Here is a 20,248-nt window from a genome sequence, read left to right as displayed (position 1 = left end):
TAAGAAAGGATTTTTGAAAATTCAATCCCTGAAGGGGTGAAACAGGAGTTTGAAATTCGTGTAGTCCACGCGGATGAAGTCACGGGTATAAATTAGTTAGGTTTATATCAAGGTGATGGAGAGATCGCCCGTTAAGATCACGTACGTGAGATTACAACCGGTGCTGACACGCGTTGCTGACGCGGTCACGGAGTCATGTCACGATGAAATGTCACAAATGTGGATGCACCTTTACGAAATGAAATGTAGGTATCGGTTACGATGCGCATGCGTGGAAAAGCGAATACGTCAGTGAGAATACGGTGGGCATAAGGCGCGCGCGGTTTGCGCCGACCGCGGACGCCAATTCAAAAATGGAATTCTAAAAGTGACAGCATTATCACAGATTATTAATAATAATGTCGATTGATCGCTAAGTTAAGATGTATCGATGTGTAATCAATGTTTGGGTGAATCGATTTTTTTTATGTTGAATTTTTAATATTGCAGTGCCGTGGGCGAGTGTTGGTTTATTATGTGAGTGTATACTGCGTCCGTATAGTTTGGATACAGGTTGGTAAATTAAATTACTTTCTTGCGTGTGTTTTGGGAACTATTCATGTTGGGTGCAAGTAGGGTTGCTACCCGTTATGTATTTTGCAATATCTTGAAGTTACATTTTGACAACGGTTATATTTTATTCGGTTAAATAGTTTTTTTGATAAGCAAATGTAAGTATGACCTTAATACTTCAAAATTAGAGCAAACTAAGTAAAAAGGGGTGATAACTTAATGGTTAAAGCCTTCGGTCTCTTCTCCCGGAGGACCGGGGTCCGATCCCGCGTATGCACCTCATCTTTGCGGTGCTGTAGATACAATATTTAGGATTTATGATAAAATTATAAGAGAAGCATATCTTAATAGTTCAGAATTAAAACGAACTAAGCAAGAAGCGGTGATAGTCTAGTGGTTAAAGTTTCAACCTGTCAGGGGGTCCACGGTTCAATCTAAATTAGTGTTAGAGTACGTTTGAAATAATTAAATATCGCTTGCTTTAACGGTGACGGAAAACATCGTGAGGATACTTGCATGCCTGAAAATATCTATAATGTTCTTAAAGGTTTGTAAAGTCTGCCAATACGCATTTGCCCTTCGTGGTGGACTCAGGCCTTAACTCTTCTCATTCTGAGGTTTCTCATTCTGAGAGGAGACTCTTTTCAGTAGTGGATTGGCAATGGCTTTAGGATTGGCAGATTTCACATATTTTCGAAAAAAATATTAAGAACTCTCAGGCATGTAGGTTCCCTCGCGATGTTTTCCTTCAACGATAACGCAAATGATATTAAACTGATTAAAGCAGATAACTCCAAAAAGCTACAGGTGCGTCCACGGGATCACGCCGCGAACACCTTGAATAATTTTACAATGAATAATTGCTGCAAATTATTTATATTTTGAATTATATTTTAGTTGACAACCCTACGTCCAATGGGGCGAAATTCGGTCAGATCGCTATCGCCTGACTGGGGGTTACGTTGCTTTATAATTCATTATACAATAAACGGTTGTATAATACAATCAACTATTGTATAATTTATAAACTTTATGCGTTTATTCCATTAAAAGCTAAAAGGGCTATTTTTCACAATGTTACTCAGTTAAACTTTAAATTAGAAACCGTATTTAATTTTTTCGATGGATGCTTATTATAATGTTTTGTTAGTTATATACCTACCAAAAGGTTTAGTAATTAAAAAATACAGATGGCATAAACAATAAACCTCTCATCTCATTTTCAATCAAATTGATTTGCAAATCATTATATAAATTAAAAATGAGTAGGTAGGTATAACATTTCCATCCTAATATTGAAGTGTAAACCTAAAAAAATCCTCTCTACGTCGTATTCTTCATGAATCCTTTCAATTAATAAAGAACCGGTCAAGTGCGAGTCAGACCTCGCTTTTTTTGGGTTTCGTACATAATTATGAACATCATAATATAATGTACCGACATTTCATATTCCTTACTAGTTTAGTTTTTGAGAGAGCCCCCGTCACATAAATGGTCTAGAACTGACAATTTTGATGAGCTCTCAATTCCTTATTTTTTAAGATAAAAAAAAATAAAAAATATGTTTTTACTCTAAACAATGATACCTCACATGCTAGGATAAGAAAAATATTTTTTTTCTGACTCTTTCCAGTATGGGAGCCAAAAAAAAATGTTTTTCAGGAGGGCAATCCCCTGAAAAATAATTTAATGAAATTTCTAATTCAAAATTTGTGTTTGGGCCAAGGTCTTACACCAAATACCATTTTTTTTACAAACTGTAGGTTTGTAACTCATTTTGTCTACGAGCTAGAGTCCTGAGACACGTGGACAGATAGACAGACTTACAGACAGACAGCAGAGTGACATTAATAGGGCTCCGTTTTTACTTTTAGGGTACAGAACTCTAAAAAATCGCACAAGTTTTCGCGAGATAGACATGCCGTAGGCTCCAAGAGATCCTTTCGCCTATACATACACCTAAATGCTTCCACAGATAGCTTGCCTATCAATCGCTCCAAAGTAGTAGTACACATCTAACATCTTTATAAAGATGCCATAAAAGCATCTCACCAAAAATTATTTATGTTTGTGTTTTAATTTCTAAAGCATTTGCATTATAGCTCAGATAATAACAATGTTCCGAGACTTGATTATCAGCGCAATTTAATAAACGACCAGCGCCATCTATGTAACATACCTGAAAACAATTTCTCTAAGGTACGGTAAGTAAACGATAAGTAAACCATTTATTCCTTAGAATATTATTTATAACTAGGTGATGCCCGCGACTTCATCCGCGTGGATTTAGGTATTTACAACCTCCATGGGAATTCTTTGATTTTCAAATAAAATTGAAATCAAAGAATTCCCAACTCTTTGATTTTGCCGAATAAAAAGTAGCCTGTGTGACTCTCCAGGTCTTAAACTATACCCATTCAAAAAATCACGTCGATCCATTATGATTGAAGGACAAACCAACAATCCAACTTTCTCATTTATAATAATATGGGTAGTGACATGGGTAGTGAATCTACTTCTCACCCTCCGGTTTCATACTTTGCCGGTCATCCTTTCCTAATATTAATTTTTTCTTGTTCCAATATTACGTTGTACTTACAACTATTTTTCACGAAAACTCTTGAACTTGTAGGTACGTGTGATAGACATTTTGATAAATAGGTTTTAGTTCGTAGGTCTTAGTAAACGTGAGTGTACGAGTAATTTTAGCTATTATATTTTTGTACTGACTGCTTTTAAGCAATTAAATGTCTTGCTTTAATGTTTAAGGAAACTATCGTGAGGAAACATGGATGCATGAGTTCTTCATAATATTTTCAAATGTGTATGATATCTGCCAATCCACCTTTGGCCAGCGTGGTGAACCATGGCCTAAGGTCTTGTCTTTCTGAGAGGAGACTCGAGCCACTATTGCGCACGGGTAGGCCACATTATAAGTTAAAACGACTTTGAAAAGCTTGACTCTGGATAGGTGTATTCATTATGCATTCCACCCACGCCGGGAACGCATTACCTTAACTCATATAAGAGCCCGTAAGATATGTAAGTTTTGCCACGTCTTCCTAATATATTTTAAATAGAACTCGTGCATTACCCTCTTGCAGGATTTTTAGGGTCCCGTAGCCTAAAGGATGCTTAATATTTTAGGGAGCATAAGACCAAACGTCTCTAAGAGGGGTCTCTCCGTCACTCAAAAATTCACGTACAAATCTTTGAGCTCCTGTAATTTTGAAACTATATATTTTTAGAAAAATCTAAAACACTACAGGCACAGATATTAGTTTCTAGAATATGTCTGCAAAATTTCATGGACTTTGGTTGCTTAATATTCAAATGAAATTGGAACTACTCATATATTAAACATTTTTTTTTCTGAAAAATTAAAATAAGAAAAGGAAATGAAATCTTAACCACTGGGCTGTCACCCATTTACCTACCAAGCCAAAAATTGGCTGAAAATTGAAATGCACGTTTTTTGATATACACCGAGGCAGCCTACCTTGACTGGGGGCGGCAAATAAAATACATTTTCATTTACATTCTGGCTCCGTGCCAGCTCCACCTGCATTACCATTTTCAATTGAAGTCAGTTTTGCCTGTGGCTAATTATTTTGTAATTTGGCCTCAAGTATCTTAATTTGGTACCTAAGTGACTTTATTGATGTAAAAATGGAAACAATAGAATTCGTAAGATTTTTAATACTACACTAAGGTTTGCCTGAGAGTTCTATTAATGCACATGCATGCCTGAGAGTTCTCCATGTTCTCAAAGGTGTGTGAAGTCTGCCAATCCGCATTGGGCCAGCGCGCAGCGTGGCAGACTATGGCCTAAACCCTTCTCATTCTGAGAGGAGACCCGTACTCAGTAGTGGGGCGGAAATGGGTTGATCATGATGAAAATGATGACTAAGGTTTGACAGCGATGATTGCGGGTTTCTATTTGGGAAGTTGGGGGTTCAATCCCGGACACGCCCCTCTTACTTTTCAGGGTCATATGCGTTCTAAGCAATTACTTAAAATATATCACTTGCTTTAATGGTGAAGGAAAACATCGCGATAAACCCTGCATGCTGGTAAGTTCTCCATAATATTCTCAATGGTATGTGAAGTCTGCCATCCACACTACGAGTCTGACTCGCATTTGGTTTTTCTCATTTTGGTACGGAACCCTCATAGGCGTTCTTAAACAGAGCGCAGGTAAATAGTCACTCAAGATAAGCACTAGACAAGTGAAATGCATGTAGATACGCGATACTTTGGGCGCGAGCCAAGCTTGCTACTTGGCGCTCGTTGAAACACGTAACTTCTTTCCTACAGTTCCACTATTTACCTTACGTACCTATCTGTTTCATACTATTTATTATCTAGCTTGAATTTGGTTTTTTTAAAGGTTCCGACGGAATTTCCGAAAAAATCCTCATCATTGCTTTTAAGGGGTTCCGTACCTCAGAAGCCTTTTATAGGCTTCGTTCGTCTGTCGTGTCTGTCAAGACAAGAAAATCAAGACCTATAGAATACTTCCCGTTGACCTAGAACCGTGAAATTTAGCTAGTAGCAGTGTCTTACAGTACAAGTAAAGGAAAAAATGAATTTAAAAAATAAATAATGAATGAAGTAAAGGAAGGTGAATTTGTGGGTAGGTCACAAAAAAAAATGTGTTCATTAACAAATAATTAGTTTACCAAATCACATCATAGGTGGCACTGTCCGTAATTAACTTGCAATGTTGCACATAAAAGTGTTATATCTTGTACGGTACGGAACCCTTCGTCTGTGAATCCATCCTGCACTTGACCGGTTTTTAAGTATGATTATCGTTATGCGCAACCCTATCTCGCAGTTAAAAAACCCTTATTTCATAATATCCAGCTATGGCAGATGAAAATCGATAGCACCTATTTTAACCCTCGACCCAAAAAGAGGGGTGTTATAAGTTTGACGTGTGTATCTGTGTATCGGTGTATCTGTGTATCTGTCTGTGGTATCGTAGCTCCTAAAGTAATGAACCGATTTTAATTTAGTTTTTTTTGTTTGAAAGGTGGCTTGATCGAGAGTGTTCTTAGCTATAATTCAAGAAAATCGGTTCTAGTTATTTCTGTAACCTTCGCTTGTCGGGGGTGTTATAAATTTTTAATTTACACTTGTCGTTTGAGCACCTGACTATAATATAAAGGTAGATAAAAGTTGATTGATTTGGCTTTGATTCTCACAACATCGGATATTACGGCAGCACACAAAAATAATTGGAAAAGCAATTTTCCAGTGATTTGTAGGCCAATTAAAATGGCCTGCGAACATTAATATTTTAGACACGTTTACATACTGAATAAGTAATGTTCTATTGCGTCAGCCATTTGAACCAATATTCCATTCGGTGTCGCTCATCATTGGATGGCTTGAAAATAAAATTAATTCCCATTTTTATTTATTAGGACATCCAGAATTTTTTAAAAATTACCTACCTAGGTAAATCTATAATAACACACATGATTAGATGTACATCTATTAAGGTAGTCAAAACAAACACCTGCCATAAACAAGTGTAAATTAAAAATTTATAACAACCCCGACAAGTGAAGGTTACAGTAAGAACTAGAAAAGAGCTGATAACTTTCAAACGGCTGAACCGATTTTCTTGGATTATAGCTAAGAACACTCTCGATCAAGCCACCTTTCAAACAAAAAAAAAAAAAACTAAATTAAAATCGGTTCATTAGTTTAGGGGCTACGATGCCACAGACAGATACACAGATACACACGTCAATTTTATAACACCTTTGGGTCGGGGGTTAAAAAATAAACATACAACAAAATTTTGACATAAAATAAAATAAAAATCACTAACCAAAATTAAACAGAGAATTCAGGTATGGAATATATACTCCATTAGTACTTAGTAGTGCATAGTTATACTATTATTTTAAGACCTTAACAATTTTAATACAATCTTAATGGATAGATGTATAAGACCTACAGACTTGAACTTTTGCAATAAAACCACGATCAAACCAAACTACACCGATCAAAAGCGGTCAACGATTAGACTACAGGCCCATGTTTAAAAATGGGTGGGTCATATGAACCACCAGGTGACGTATACAGGACGATATAAGAGCATAAAATAATAAGTTTCAGCACTGTGCCGTCACTTGTAAGCTGTCCAACAGAGTGCTGGTGAGAATTGAAAAGTGCAGGTAGAGTGAGTACATTTTGGTCATATATTTTTGTACGGCATTTTTACCATCGATAGATCCATGAAAAATAATAAGAAAGCGCGCAGTGCCGTAAAAAAATGGTGCGCCACAAAGTCAGTAAATGTTTTGATTTTCTGACAATTTCCGGGGTAAATTTGGTCATTTAATTCTGTACGGCACTAGTTTCATACTGTTTCAATACAGCCTCTAATCCATTATTCCGCAACGCCGTACAAAAATCATGCGACAAGGGGAAAAAATTGAGGGTAGCAACCCCCTCTCTTTCCGTGGTCCGGGGGGTGATTTGAAACAACATAAAATTAATTTATTTTGAAAGTGTTTTATGCATAGATAATATTTTTTTACATGCCGTACATTTTCGTTGGTCCAAAGGTTTGTAGGGGATGTGGATATTATATACACACCCGTTCACTTCAGTTAGACGGCATAGTGATTTTATCATATTATCAATTGTTCTCTTCAAAAATATGTTAATGCCGTACAGTATCAGATGGCCATAAAGTACTACCCTTAAAATGGTAGCGTCATTTTCATCAGCCTAAAAGATATGGTCTGCATTAAAATGTACGGCATAATTTTTTCCTAATTTATTTATCTTAATACTATTTAAAACAAGGGAAAAGCGTAGAAAATTGCTATATTTTATTAATCTATGAATATTTAAACTTTTGCAATAATTTGAAAAATTTCAGTTTTTGTATTTATCTATAATTTTTTTTAGAACAGTTTCTTTTGAACGGCAATACTATATAACAATAGTATTTTACACTATCATGTTAAAAAAAAAGTTGCCGTACAGAGTCAAATGATTTTACAGCTTTAAAAATTAAGTATACCATGAAATTAAGATAATTATTGATACACATTCAAATGAACACTAATTTTTTTACGGCATTATTTTTAATAGTACTTTTGAGTGCTAGATAATGTTTTGGAACCAAAGCCGTACTTTCTCAAATCACCCCCCGGACCACGGAAAGAGAGGGGGTTGCTACCCTCAATTTTTTCCCCTTGTCGCATGATTTTTGTACGGCGTTGCGGAATAATGGATTAGAGGCTGTATTGAAACAGTATGAAACTAGTGCCGTATAGAATTAAATGACCAAATTTACCTCGGAAATTGTCAGAAAATCAAAACATTTACTGACTTTGTGGCGCACCATTTTTTTACGGCACTGCGCGCTTTCTTATTATTTTTCATGGATCTATCGATGGTAAAAATGCCGTACAAAAATATATGACCAAAATGTACTCACTCTACCTGCACTTTTCAATTCTCACCAGCACTCTGTTGGACAGCTTACAAGTGACGGCATAGTGCTGAAACTTATTATTTTATGCTCTTATATCGTCCTGTATACGTCACCTGGTGGATCATATGACCCACCCATTTTTAAACATGGGCCTGTAGTCTAGATGTTTATGACACCATAAATACACAGGAAAAAAACTAATTTCTACCATCCGTATCGAACATTATAGAGTCGTAAAAGATTTGATTGTATGTCCGCTTGTAACGCTTTGTTTACGTTATTGGCCACATGCGTGTGTTAAACTGAAATCATGAGTTCAGTAGTCTTTCTATTTGGAGATTTTTGTTTTCGTGAAGTCAAGAAAATTAATTTTATTGGGATCATCAGCTAATCAAAACTACATATATATTGCGTACAAAGAGTTATGCATACCTACGGAGTGGAGTGGAACGGAGCTATTTTTGATTACAACTTAAACTTAGCTTTATGTAGGTACGTTAGAATTGATACATTATTGAAAAAAAAAACACGGAGCAGACTCCAAGTAGATATCTATCTATGCGCGCAGCGCTCGTGCGGCATCTCTGTGCGTGTCTCGCGCCATCGACGTTATCCCAAAATAGATAAAGCTTACTTTGAGTGGTTATTAAAATAATTCTGTGCCTCGGCTTTACGTTACTCTGCCGCTGTGCGTTACTCTTCAGGCTGCCTTCCAATTGACGTTTTTTTTTTAAAAAAAAAAAAGAATATTAGACATTTTTAATCATGACTAACATTCCCCTTTTCCCCTCCAACTAAGCGTTAAGTTTGTGCTAGGAGTGGGTACGACAATAGTGCAACGGGTAGGGTTTGAACCTCCGATCTTCCGGTTTTCAGTCCGCTCCTGAAACCGTTGAGCTATTGAGGCTTATTGTATGCCACGGAGACCAAAATAGTATGTTCATCAATCCCTCGAAGGCTCACTGTTCCATTTTTCTCTGGAGATACGGAGCTCTGCGAACCTGAAAACCCAAAAATAATGGGGAGTATTCCTGAATAAAAACTTGTTATAGTAAAAACAATGCAAGTCGTCGGAAGGCGCCGGTTTTGTCACACTCGTCGCCGTCTCAAGACGTTTCCCTGCGACAGAAGCATGCCGTTTTGTGCAGACAATTCTAGAGCCTTTGACTGGCGTTGCTTTACATGTACGTCTTCACAAAGCTGACATACTGTATCTAAGTCTACACCTAGGGGAGTGTAAAACTCTTCCGTTACTGCCATTGCTCAGCTTTCATCTCCAAAGATACATGTTGTGTAGAGTATACATACAACAAGATAAAGTTGAAAACTAAACCCCGACTACGATTGGCTTAATAAACGCTGACATATTATAGTAAAATTGTTTTTCTGTTGCTTAGTATATTTTAATGTTTTAGTTCATTTATATTCATGAACTTAAAATTTTCTCCTCTTTCATTTGACATCCCACTCGATACAATAGCAAACAAACATTTTTGGAGACCCCCTACTTTTTTTATGTAACATCTTAGGTCATTTTTTTCGTATAAAATATAGCCTATGTCACCCGGACCTTTACAACGAATCAATTGCCACCTCATTCATCAAAATCGGCGCAGTAATTTAGGCCCTATACACATGCAATACATACAAGAAACTAGAAGAATGAATACTTAGGCATCTTCTAGACCGGCGCGCTCAACCTTAGGCTGTATCATCACCTACCGTTAGATGCGTCAAGGGTTTGCGTTTAAAAAACGGATCGAATTCATCACCTTCTTTTTTGAAGCTGGCTACAGCAATGCAAGTGGCTTTGAATTACTCGAGATGCTTCGTTGGGACACAAGAAGTCTTTTGCTGAGAAATGCCTTTGACTTTATATTTTCTATAAAAACTAGCTAAGCAATGAAAGCTATGACAAAACAATGCAAGTCAGCAAGCGGCTTTGTTTCACTCCAAACGCTTCGCTGCGACAGAAGCATGTCGTTTTGTGCTGAGAATTCTACAGAAATGCCTTTGACACTTTATATTTTCTACATGAACCCTTGTTTACAAAGGGTGCATTGCTGGGCCGTACATCGCGACAACAACCGTAAATACTTACCAATAAATTAATTAGTAACGAACTTACCTTTGGGGGCAATTTATATTTTTATTTTCAATTTATCTTATTTTATTTTAACTTAAACTTATATTATTTCATTTCATTTTATTGTCTTCAAAAATTTGGTACGTTTGAATTTTATTTTATATTTGAAATGGATGCAAAATTGCCTGAAATAAATGACTATTTTTTATTTATTCATTTTTTTAATGCATATAGCATAGTGTTATATCTTAATCAGCGTTTCATCTAAGATAATTTCTATCTACTTATCTTTTCGAATATTTAATTTAATCATCATCATCAACCGATTGCCGGCACACTACTGAGCACGGATCTGCTTTCAGAAGGTGTTACGCCATGGTCCACCCTGGTCAAATGTGGAGTGCAAATATCAAGTCAAACACTTTAGTGGTCGTTTGATGGCTAATGTCCTATAATAGGGCACAGGACATTAGCCATCAAACGACTAATTTACGAACATTAAATGGGATCGTGACATATTTCCCTGTAACCCTAAAAAATATATATTCTTAGTCAAAAATTCAGTACCACCGATTTTGTTAAAGTCCATTTCACTTTAAATAAGGTCTCTCGACGCTCGAATTTCATCGAATTTCATCAACGTTGGGAGATGTGAACTCATTCTAAACACACTGTACTAAACATTATGATGAGTAAACTTTCAGAACAGTGTTTATCAAACAATAGATTTAATAGTATTATTATATTTTCATGTGGGTGCTCTTATTATTGGCAATAATATCATAAATTCAACCCACGCACTGCATTATTGTATCAGTTACTCTGTTAAGTGGCCAGTGTTTGTTGTTATTTCATATTTATCGTGTACTTAGTATTACAGGAGCCAACAATAATAAAAAAGCTTCGGTTTTCGAGAAATCATCAAACTGAGAAAAGTTAAAAGAAATTCAAATAATGCTTTATTTGTAGAGGCAGTCTTGTTTGTTTATTTATAAAACTGCATTTTAAAACTCGCCGAGATTCTAGCTTCGTATTGGTGGGATGAATGTTATGCTACAAGCGACTTTGCACAGGACATTTTGATTTTTGAACAATCAGGGGGCACGGCAGTGCCCCCGCCAAGACGAGCCAAACGGCGGCCGGGGCGCTACGTACCTTTTTCTCGAAGTGTTTCGCCGTATTTTCGACCCGTCATAACTTCGGTCTGGATGACGCTAGAAAGCTGAAATTTTCAGTATAAGGTGTCCTCAGCAAATTTACCAAATATACTAAGTATCAAATATCTAGCTTTTATGGTTACAGATTTATTGATACCTAAAATACGCCGTTTTCGTCCCTCACTGATGATCATCACAATTCATAGTCTGTAATTCTAGGGTACTTCCCGAAGTCCTAGAAAGCTGAAATTTGGTATGTAGACTAGAATATGCACACAAACTACAGGAAAATTGAGAAATTGGAATTTCCCCCCCTCTACGCCTCTTATGAGAAAAGCGAATCTGTAAATTCTGTCGCTAGAATGCTGATATTTTCAGGATAAGATGTCCTTGGCAGATTTATTAAACGCATTGAGTATCAATTGTCTAGCTTTTATAGTTTCAGATTTATTGACAGTCAAAACTTCTAGTCTGTAATTCTAGGGTACTTCCCGAAGTCCTAGAAGACTGAAATTTGGTATGTAGACTAGAAATTGCATACAAACTACAGGAATATTGAGAAATTGGAATTGCCCCCCCTCTACGCCTCTTATGAGAAAAGCAAATCTGTAAATTCTGTCGCTAGAATGCTGATATTTTCAGGATAAGATGTCCTTGGCAGATTTATTAAACGCACTGAGTATCAATTGTCTAGCTTTTATAGTTTCAGATTTATCGACATTCAAAACCTCTAGTCACAAATTCTAGGGTACTTTCTGAAGTCCTAGAAGACTGAAATTTGGCATTAAGTAGGAATTTCAAGAATTATGAACAACAGATAAATTAAGAAATCGGGTCCCCCTTCATCCTCTCGTATATGAGATGCATATCTGTAAAATCTGTTGCTCGAATTTTAAAGTTTTCAGGATAAGATGTCCGTGGCAGATTTATCAAACGTACCAAGTATCTGTGTTTCCTGAAGTCCTAAAAGACTGAAATTTGGTATATCTGCTTCAAAATTGAGTTGCAAGATTCCACCCGAACAAACATATTTACATACGAGTACATTGCAAGTTGAATAAAAGCTTTTAAAAAAAAGAGGTAACGATAGAGAGTGGGCCATGAAAATGGCTTGAAAAGTACGGCTTGGCCGTTTACAGTTCGTGGATTTTTTATCTGAAATGACATTTAAGCCCGGAATAGCTTCTGCGACCATTACGAAGTACAATACAAATTAGTAATTGTCGAACAAACTATTCCTTAAGGCCTTAAAATATGTTATGTCATGTAATAGTTTTACGAACATTAAACGGCCAAGCCGTCCTTTTTTTACCAAGATGTAGGGTTTGTAGAATCAGAGCTTGTAAGTAGAGTGATTTGTTATTTATTGTTATAAATGTGATACAGTCAAGAACATTTAAGAGCTATATTACTTTGGACTTCGGATAGGTCCCATGGCCAGCACAAATCTAAGCTCAGCTAGGGGCTTGGCTCTATTAGAGATCTCATAACTTTTTAACAGTGAAAACATTATGAACTTGTGAGTCTTGGCCTACCTTTTTACGTGGAATTTTTTTCGGTGGGATTATTTTATCGGATAGAATGTGTCCGAAGTGAAGTTACGGATATGTACGAGTCAATATTATTTTTACAAACCCGACGTCCGAGGCAGCAAAACGTATTTACAGGATGGTCCTTTAATAGTATTTAGATATAGTTTTAGGTATTACAATAATATTGTCTAGACTTAATGCGACCCAGCTCTCTAAATGAGAATAAAAAATAAATAAAAAAGCGTTGGTGTGAAGTAAAATCTCATACTAAGCAGCTTGTACCAACTTTATACTCCCTTCACTCGCATGTTCAGTGGTCGTTACCATTTACCTGATACATACACAAGCAAAGCTGTATATACTGGAGTGTATATTTCCATGATCTATCACTTTCCATAATGTGGATGTGCATGCAACCATAAAGCTGCCTTTTGAATGGATCATTGACTTAGTTAACAGTCAGTTAGTTAGTTAGTTAGCTAAATCGGCTGCGGGTTTTGAGGTTCTGGGTTTAAATCCGGTTTGAACCAAAAAAAAAAACTTTTCTGTTGTAGTAGCTGCAATTTTTAGGCAAGCACGCTCCACGCTGCATCATCACTTGCTAGCAGGTGTGATTGCAGCCAAGGGCTACCACCTCTACCCCTTAAAAATTATATCCCCCGATTATATCCACTGATGTCATAGAAATCAGTGAATATAATCGGGGATATAATTTTTATCTACTGCCTATGCTAGCTGGGCTGGTTGCCATGTCGCGCACTATAGTTGGCTTCCCAGACACTCTCCCAATACTTATTTAACACTATTTCATTTGTCTATTTAGAATTCTGTTGTATTGTAAATAGGTATGTGACGTAGTCCTAGAATAAATTTCCTGGAAAAACGCAGCAACAGAGGATTAATTCCATTTATATCCACAAGCGTGTTTGCCGTGCGTGACCGTGATTAAGCTTCGAACAATGCAGTAGTTTATGTAAATAAAGCTTTTATGTAAGACTAAACGATGGCCGCGACTTTGTTCGCGTGGATATAGGTTTTTAAAAATCCCGTGGGTTTTGATTTCTGGGATTTTCCAGTACGTGGTCTCCATTTCAATAGCAAATGGGTCTATTGGTCATATTTTGTGGACTCACAGACATACCCTGCAGATGTTCATTTTGACATGGACATTCATAAATTATGATCTACATAATCTAAAAAACCGGCCATGTGCGAGTCAGACTCCCGCACTGAGGGTTCCGTACTCGGGTATTTTTTCCAACATTTTGCACGATAAATCAAAAACTGTTAGGCATAAAAATAAATAAAAATCTGTTTTAGAATGTACAGCTAAAGCCCTTTCATATGATACCCCACTTGGTATAGTTATCTTACTTTGAAAATTGAAATATATTTTTTTTTTTTTTTAAATGATGTGACCACAAATTCATGATTTTCAGATTTATTCCTGTACCTGTGCTATAAGACCTACCTACCTGCCAAATTTTAACATTCTAGGTCAACGGGAAGTACCCTATAAGTTTCTTGACAGACACGACGGACGGACGGACAGACAGACAGATAGACAACAAAGTGATCCTAAAAGGGTTCCGTTTTTCCTTTTGAGGTACGGTACCCTAAAAATACATTATTTGGGAAATCAAATAGTTTGTACACGGTATTAGAGTAGAGGTCAAAGAATAGAGCGGTCAATTCCACCCGTTTCCGTTTCCAGTTTGCGTGACCGCGCGCCCTGAGACGTAATACGTTCACGTTCTACGTGAACGAGAGGCTAACGAGAAAAAACAAGCATCTTTTTTATCAAGCTCGAGAAATAGCCAAACATATGCAGTGGAGATACTCATGGACCAAGCGCGGCAAAATATACGTGCGCCAAGGAGATGGTAAATCAGCGCACCTAATAAAATCAGAAGGTGATCTAGTACGGATTTTTGGCGATATCCCAGTTGGGTTGAAGAAAAACTAAGAAAATATGTCTCTAAACTGTTGTTAGCAATTGTAATGACTTTGTATCAACCACTTATTAGTGTTTATTTTTACAACCATGATGGCGTTTCTAAAAATAAGAACTATCTTAAGATAAAAACTTTATTATTTAAGATCTATGTTACTATATTACTATGTTTTAGCTATTTACATTTCCGAGTATATATTCGAACAGTTTTACTATTTTTCTCCCGGAAATTATGTAGAGTACAGATACAAGGTGCTTCTCTGCTGTGCGCACACCTGGTCATGAGCAATCTTTATAAAAATATTACTATAATAGAAATAAAACGCTACACGCAAATACTCATCTATTATAATTTGATTAGTTCGCGAAGTCGACGGGTCGCTGTCTCAGGAAAGATTACTCTGTATGATATTTTTAAGATTTCTAATGTAAATTCCCTAGTAAACAAGTTACGTATTTTATATGTCTATGTATTTTTATATTTTATTTTAAAACTAAAACACCGGCACAAAATTCTAACGTACACAAAAATTCTTTTAATATTAAAAAAAATAAATGTTAAAAAAAGATAAGTCTACATACTTTAAAATTGGATTATTTAATGCCGGTTCTCTAGGAACTAGACATGAGGAGTTTATTGAGGCAATGGCTGAAATAAATGTGGACATAGTTGCAATTAATGAAACTTGGATTCGTGAAGGGGAAGAGGGACTCGCGCCGATAGTTCCGGGATACAAGCTGCGCCATAAGCCTCGCCCAGCTGACGTTCGTGGCGGCCGAGGTGGTGGAGTGGGGTTTTACTTAAAAAAAGACATCAGAATTAAAATATGCGATCACCCCAACCTTCACTCTGTAGAGCAAATGTGGATAGAGACTAAAACGAATGGTAGACGCATTGTCGTGGGCACAGCGTATAGACCGCCATGGCAGGATGTTAATTTGTTTCTAGACGCACTAACGCAATCTGTCACTTGTCTGTCCGATTGTGATAACATGGTTTTATTGGGCGATTTTAATATAAATTTGATAAATCAAATGGACGCTAAATCAAAGCTTTTTAAAGACTTTATTCATTGCATAAACCTGACTCAGTTAGTGACGCAACCTACTCACTTCACCGACCATAGTGAAACTCTCATAGATTTAATCTGTACAGATGCAAAGGTGCGAGAAGTTGCTGTGAAACATATCCCCGATTTAGGAAACCATGCGGTAGTTACAACCACATTAAATACGAAGAAAGAAAAAAGTAAACCCCGCTGGATAATGACTAGACCTCTAAAAGACGTAGACCCTCAACTTTTTAACCAGCATCTGAACGACGTACCCTGGAAGGACATAAATATTGAGAGCGAAGTAAATAGCATGGTAGCTTCATTTAATAACAATATATCAAACATTTTTGATCTCCACGCCCCGCGTAAAAAAACGCTTCTTAAAGAACAGCAGTGTCCATGGATAACTTATACCATAAAATCAATGATTAAATTACGAAATGCAAGCTACAGGAGGTACAAATCAACGCAAAAGGACTCACATAAAATATTTTACAAAGACCTAAAAAAAACTGTACTCGAAGCCATTGAAGCAGAAAAACATGCCTATTATAGATACTTTATAAACATACATATTAAGAACCCAGTAGTGATGTGGAAAAATCTAAAATCATTTTTAATAATTAAAAAAAAGCAAGAACATGAGCTCCCTACGTCTTTAAATAACCCAGAACTTATTAATAAGCACTTTTTAGAAATCCCTTATAAAAATACGACCAAATTGTCCACTTATACTTTCTTTGAATTTAATAGGTTTGGTCCTGACACTTTTGATTTTAAATTAACTAACGAAAATGAAATATTAAAGATTTTTAAAGGGTTGAAATCGAATGCCACTGGCGTTGATAAAATCTCACTGGAAATGTTAGAGTTAACACTCCCACAAAGCCTCACCACTATAACCAACATAGTAAATAGGTCCATAGTAACTTCAACATTCCCAGATGTATGGAAAACAGCCATTGTTAAGCCTCTCCCTAAAATCAACAACCCTACAACCTTAAAAGATCTCAGACCTATTAGTATTCTCCCATGTATTTCAAAAATTTTGGAAAAGGTGATATGCAGTCAAATGACCAAATACATTGAGGACAAAAACATACTTCCTATTTTTCAATCTGGCTTTCGTAAAAGCCATAGCACAACGACAGCACTCATGGATGTAGTAGATAATATACTTACTGCACAAGATCAGCGCATGGGGACCATATTGGTTCTGCTAGACTATTCCAGGGCTTTCGATTCCATTAATACATCCTTACTCCTATCCAAATTATCCTACTATGGTTTCACTAACAAGACGGTTAAGTGGTTTGACAGCTATTTTAAAAATAGGGAACAGTTAGTCCTTACAAGCCAAACGAATGGCAACACGTTAACCTCTTCAACCTTGCCAGTCCGTAGGGGAGTTCCTCAGGGGTCAATATTAAGCCCCATATTGTTCGCATTGTACACTGCAGATATGATTCACACGATCAAACATTGCTCATATCATTTATACGCAGACGACGTCCAACTTTATTACTCCTTCCAGCCATCAGACACAATTGAAGCTGTGATAAAAATTAGTCAGGATCTTGCAAATATAGCAAACTGGTTAGATTCAAACTCTCTCAACCTTAATCCTCAAAAAACTAAACTAATGATTATTGGGACAAAGGGAACTATAGCTAAAATTGAATCATATAACCCTACCATTCAAATAGGAAATGAGGTGGTGGAAAGAGTATATGAAGCACGAAATTTAGGAGTTATTTTTGATTCAAATCTGCGTTTTGAAACACACCTCAAAAATATCGTTAAAAATTGTTTCTATAGACTAAAAGTCATTTACAAAATGCGCCCCTATCTGAGTACTGACGTTAGGATACGTCTATGTGATGCTTTGATCCTATCAAAATTAAACTATGCTGACACTGTTTACGGGCCATGTTTGTTAGCCAGGTCAGCAAAGTTGGTGCAGAGGGTTCAGAACGCTTGTGCCCGATTTTGTTTCTCCATAGCGCCGCGGTCACATGTCAGCCCACATATAAACAACGCAAATATGTTAAACATGGAATCGCGGCGTAAACTACACTTAGCGACAATGCTATTTGGTATAATTTCTACAGGGAAGCCAGCTTATTTGCACGCTAAAATAAAATGGGTCAAAGAAAACAGCAAATACAGCATAAGATCTGCACCCCGAATCGCTATGGCAAGGCACAAAACTGCCGCATTCCGAGGCACTTTTAAACACGCAGCCTGCAAGATCTGGAATGATCTCCCGCCCCCAGCCCGTGTATTAAAATCCGCAATTTCTTTTAAAAAAATTATAAAAAAATATGTTTTAGAAAAACAAAAAGCGTTGGGTTAAGGTTCATTCCAGATCTTCCAGGCACTGCACTATACTTATACCTGCTACCTACACCAGTTTCCCATAATGCTAAGCTGCCTCGTATAACTCCATGAAGTCTACAGTAAAGATAAAAAATAAATAAATCGTACTCCTTGCTGAAGACATGTCGACCCTACTCATGTTTATATTTGCATAATATATATATATATATATATATGTATATACAATAAATGATAATATATATATAATATCTTTTCTACCCTACTAATAATTCTTTTTTCTTTTTTGGTTGCTTTTTATATCTGTGATTAAATCTAATATGCACTGTTTCGTTGTCAGGTCGTGACACCAGGGCTCTGCCTGAAAATCAGCGCTGCAGTAGTCAAATACTGCAGCATCTTGCTGAGGCAGAGCCCTTTTAGCTCACAGACACAGCAATAGGATAATGGTGTTTTCTAGTTTTGAGTTTGATTTATATTCGAGTTTGATTTTATCTTTGTTGTTATTCTTGTTCTTTTTTTTGTTTTTGTGTGTGATTCTGTATATGAGAGCTGAATAAACCTTTATTTATTTATTTTATTTATTATTTAATACAACAATACTCTTCTAGGTAGTGGGTTATTTCATTCCATTTTATTATCATAGTATGACAATTAGAGATGGAGCCAGCGCGTGTCAGACCTTCGTTATTTTATACAAGCTGAAAGTTTCTCTGCGTATTGTCCCCAACACAGGGGGGAACGATCGGCAACTATGAAGTTTGGATCATGGTGGCTTTGCGAGATAGCCGGTAATAAAGGTGTGAAAAATCTTACGTCAAAGTATAAAGTAATTTTCTTTGGAATAGCATTAGAAAATATCACGCATTATACGTAAAGATCATACATTGTATGTATCGTGTAACCCCCAGCCAGACGCCATTAAACTTTTAAACTTTAATGGTGTCTGGCGAGGGGTTGTTCTGTACTGATGATGACAATCATCCCGATCCACCCAATCCTCTGTTTTGTTATCAATGCGATAATATTATAACGGGATCTATTCATAGTTACGGCTTATATTATACAATCTCTGTCATTTAATATGGCACGGCATATCTTCAAAACATTTCTTAGCGCAAGTATATCTACAACACAATTTTTTCCTAGCACGGTATATCTGCAACACTATTTTTTAGGACAGAATATTATCTGCAACACTATTTTTTAGGACAGAATACTATTTGCAACACTATTTCCTAGCACGGTATATCTGCAACACTATTTTTTAGGACAGAATATTATTATCTGCAACACTATTTTTTAGGACAGAATATTATCTGCAACACTATTTTTTAGGACAGAATATTATCTGCAACACTATTTTTTTGGACAGAATATTATCTGCAACACTATTTTTTTGGACAGAATATTATCTGTAACACTATTTTTTAGGACAGAATATTATCTGCAACACTATTTTTTTGCACAGAATACTATCTGCAACACTATTTCCTAGCACGGTATAACTGTATCACTGTCTAAATATTTCACACCCCGTGCTGAGTATCGCCGGTACTCGCGTAACCTAGAAAGATAGCCGTGAACGTAATATTCGAGGAGGGAAAATCTTCGCATATTGAATAGGACAGGTGATATTTATCGCTAGAGTAAGGCTTTTAGGTGCAGCGCTCGTTTGCAACATTATATCCGACTTCCGAGATATTCTAGCTCTGGATAAGTAAAATATAGAGCTCCGGGGGTCTGGATAGCTTGTATATAAAAGACTAGATGATGCCCGCGACTCCGTCCGCGTGGATTTAGGTTTTCATTAAAGTCCCATGGGAACTCTTTGCTTTTTCGGGATAAATAGTTGCCGAAGGCATTATCCGGAGAGCATAAGCTACCTCTGTACCAAATTTCATATAAATCGGTTAAACGGATAGACCCTTACGAATCCCGTAGGAACTCTTTGATTTTTCGGGATAAAAGTAGCCTATGTCCGTATCCGGGATATAAGCTAACTCTGTACCAACCAAATTTCATTAAAATCGGTTCAGCGGTTGAGCCGTGAAAATGTAGCAGACAGACAGACAGACACACTTTTGCATTTATAATATTAAATAAG

At 36.5% G+C, this 20,248-nt stretch overlaps 1 protein-coding gene across 4 annotated transcripts in view; it reads left to right on the top strand.

Moving 5' to 3' along the window:
• The first annotated feature begins 309 nt into the window (after window positions 1-309).
• Window positions 310-20,248, top strand: part of LOC123873554 (potassium voltage-gated channel protein Shaw-like) — a 98,053-nt gene continuing 78,114 nt past the window's right edge. For all 4 annotated transcript variants that reach the window (XR_006797706.1, XR_006797705.1, XM_045918417.1 and 1 more), the window contains exon 1: window positions 310-552. The gene's annotated coding sequence lies outside the window, so the exon portion shown is untranslated. The remainder of the gene's footprint in view (window positions 553-20,248) is intronic.

Source organism: Maniola jurtina, chromosome 17 (assembly GCF_905333055.1).
Source record: "Maniola jurtina chromosome 17, ilManJurt1.1, whole genome shotgun sequence".
In the NCBI taxonomy this organism is placed as follows: domain Eukaryota; kingdom Metazoa; phylum Arthropoda; class Insecta; order Lepidoptera; family Nymphalidae; genus Maniola; species Maniola jurtina.
The sequence above is the reverse complement of the archived record's forward strand: the minus strand, read 5'-3'. Positions and strand labels throughout refer to the sequence as shown.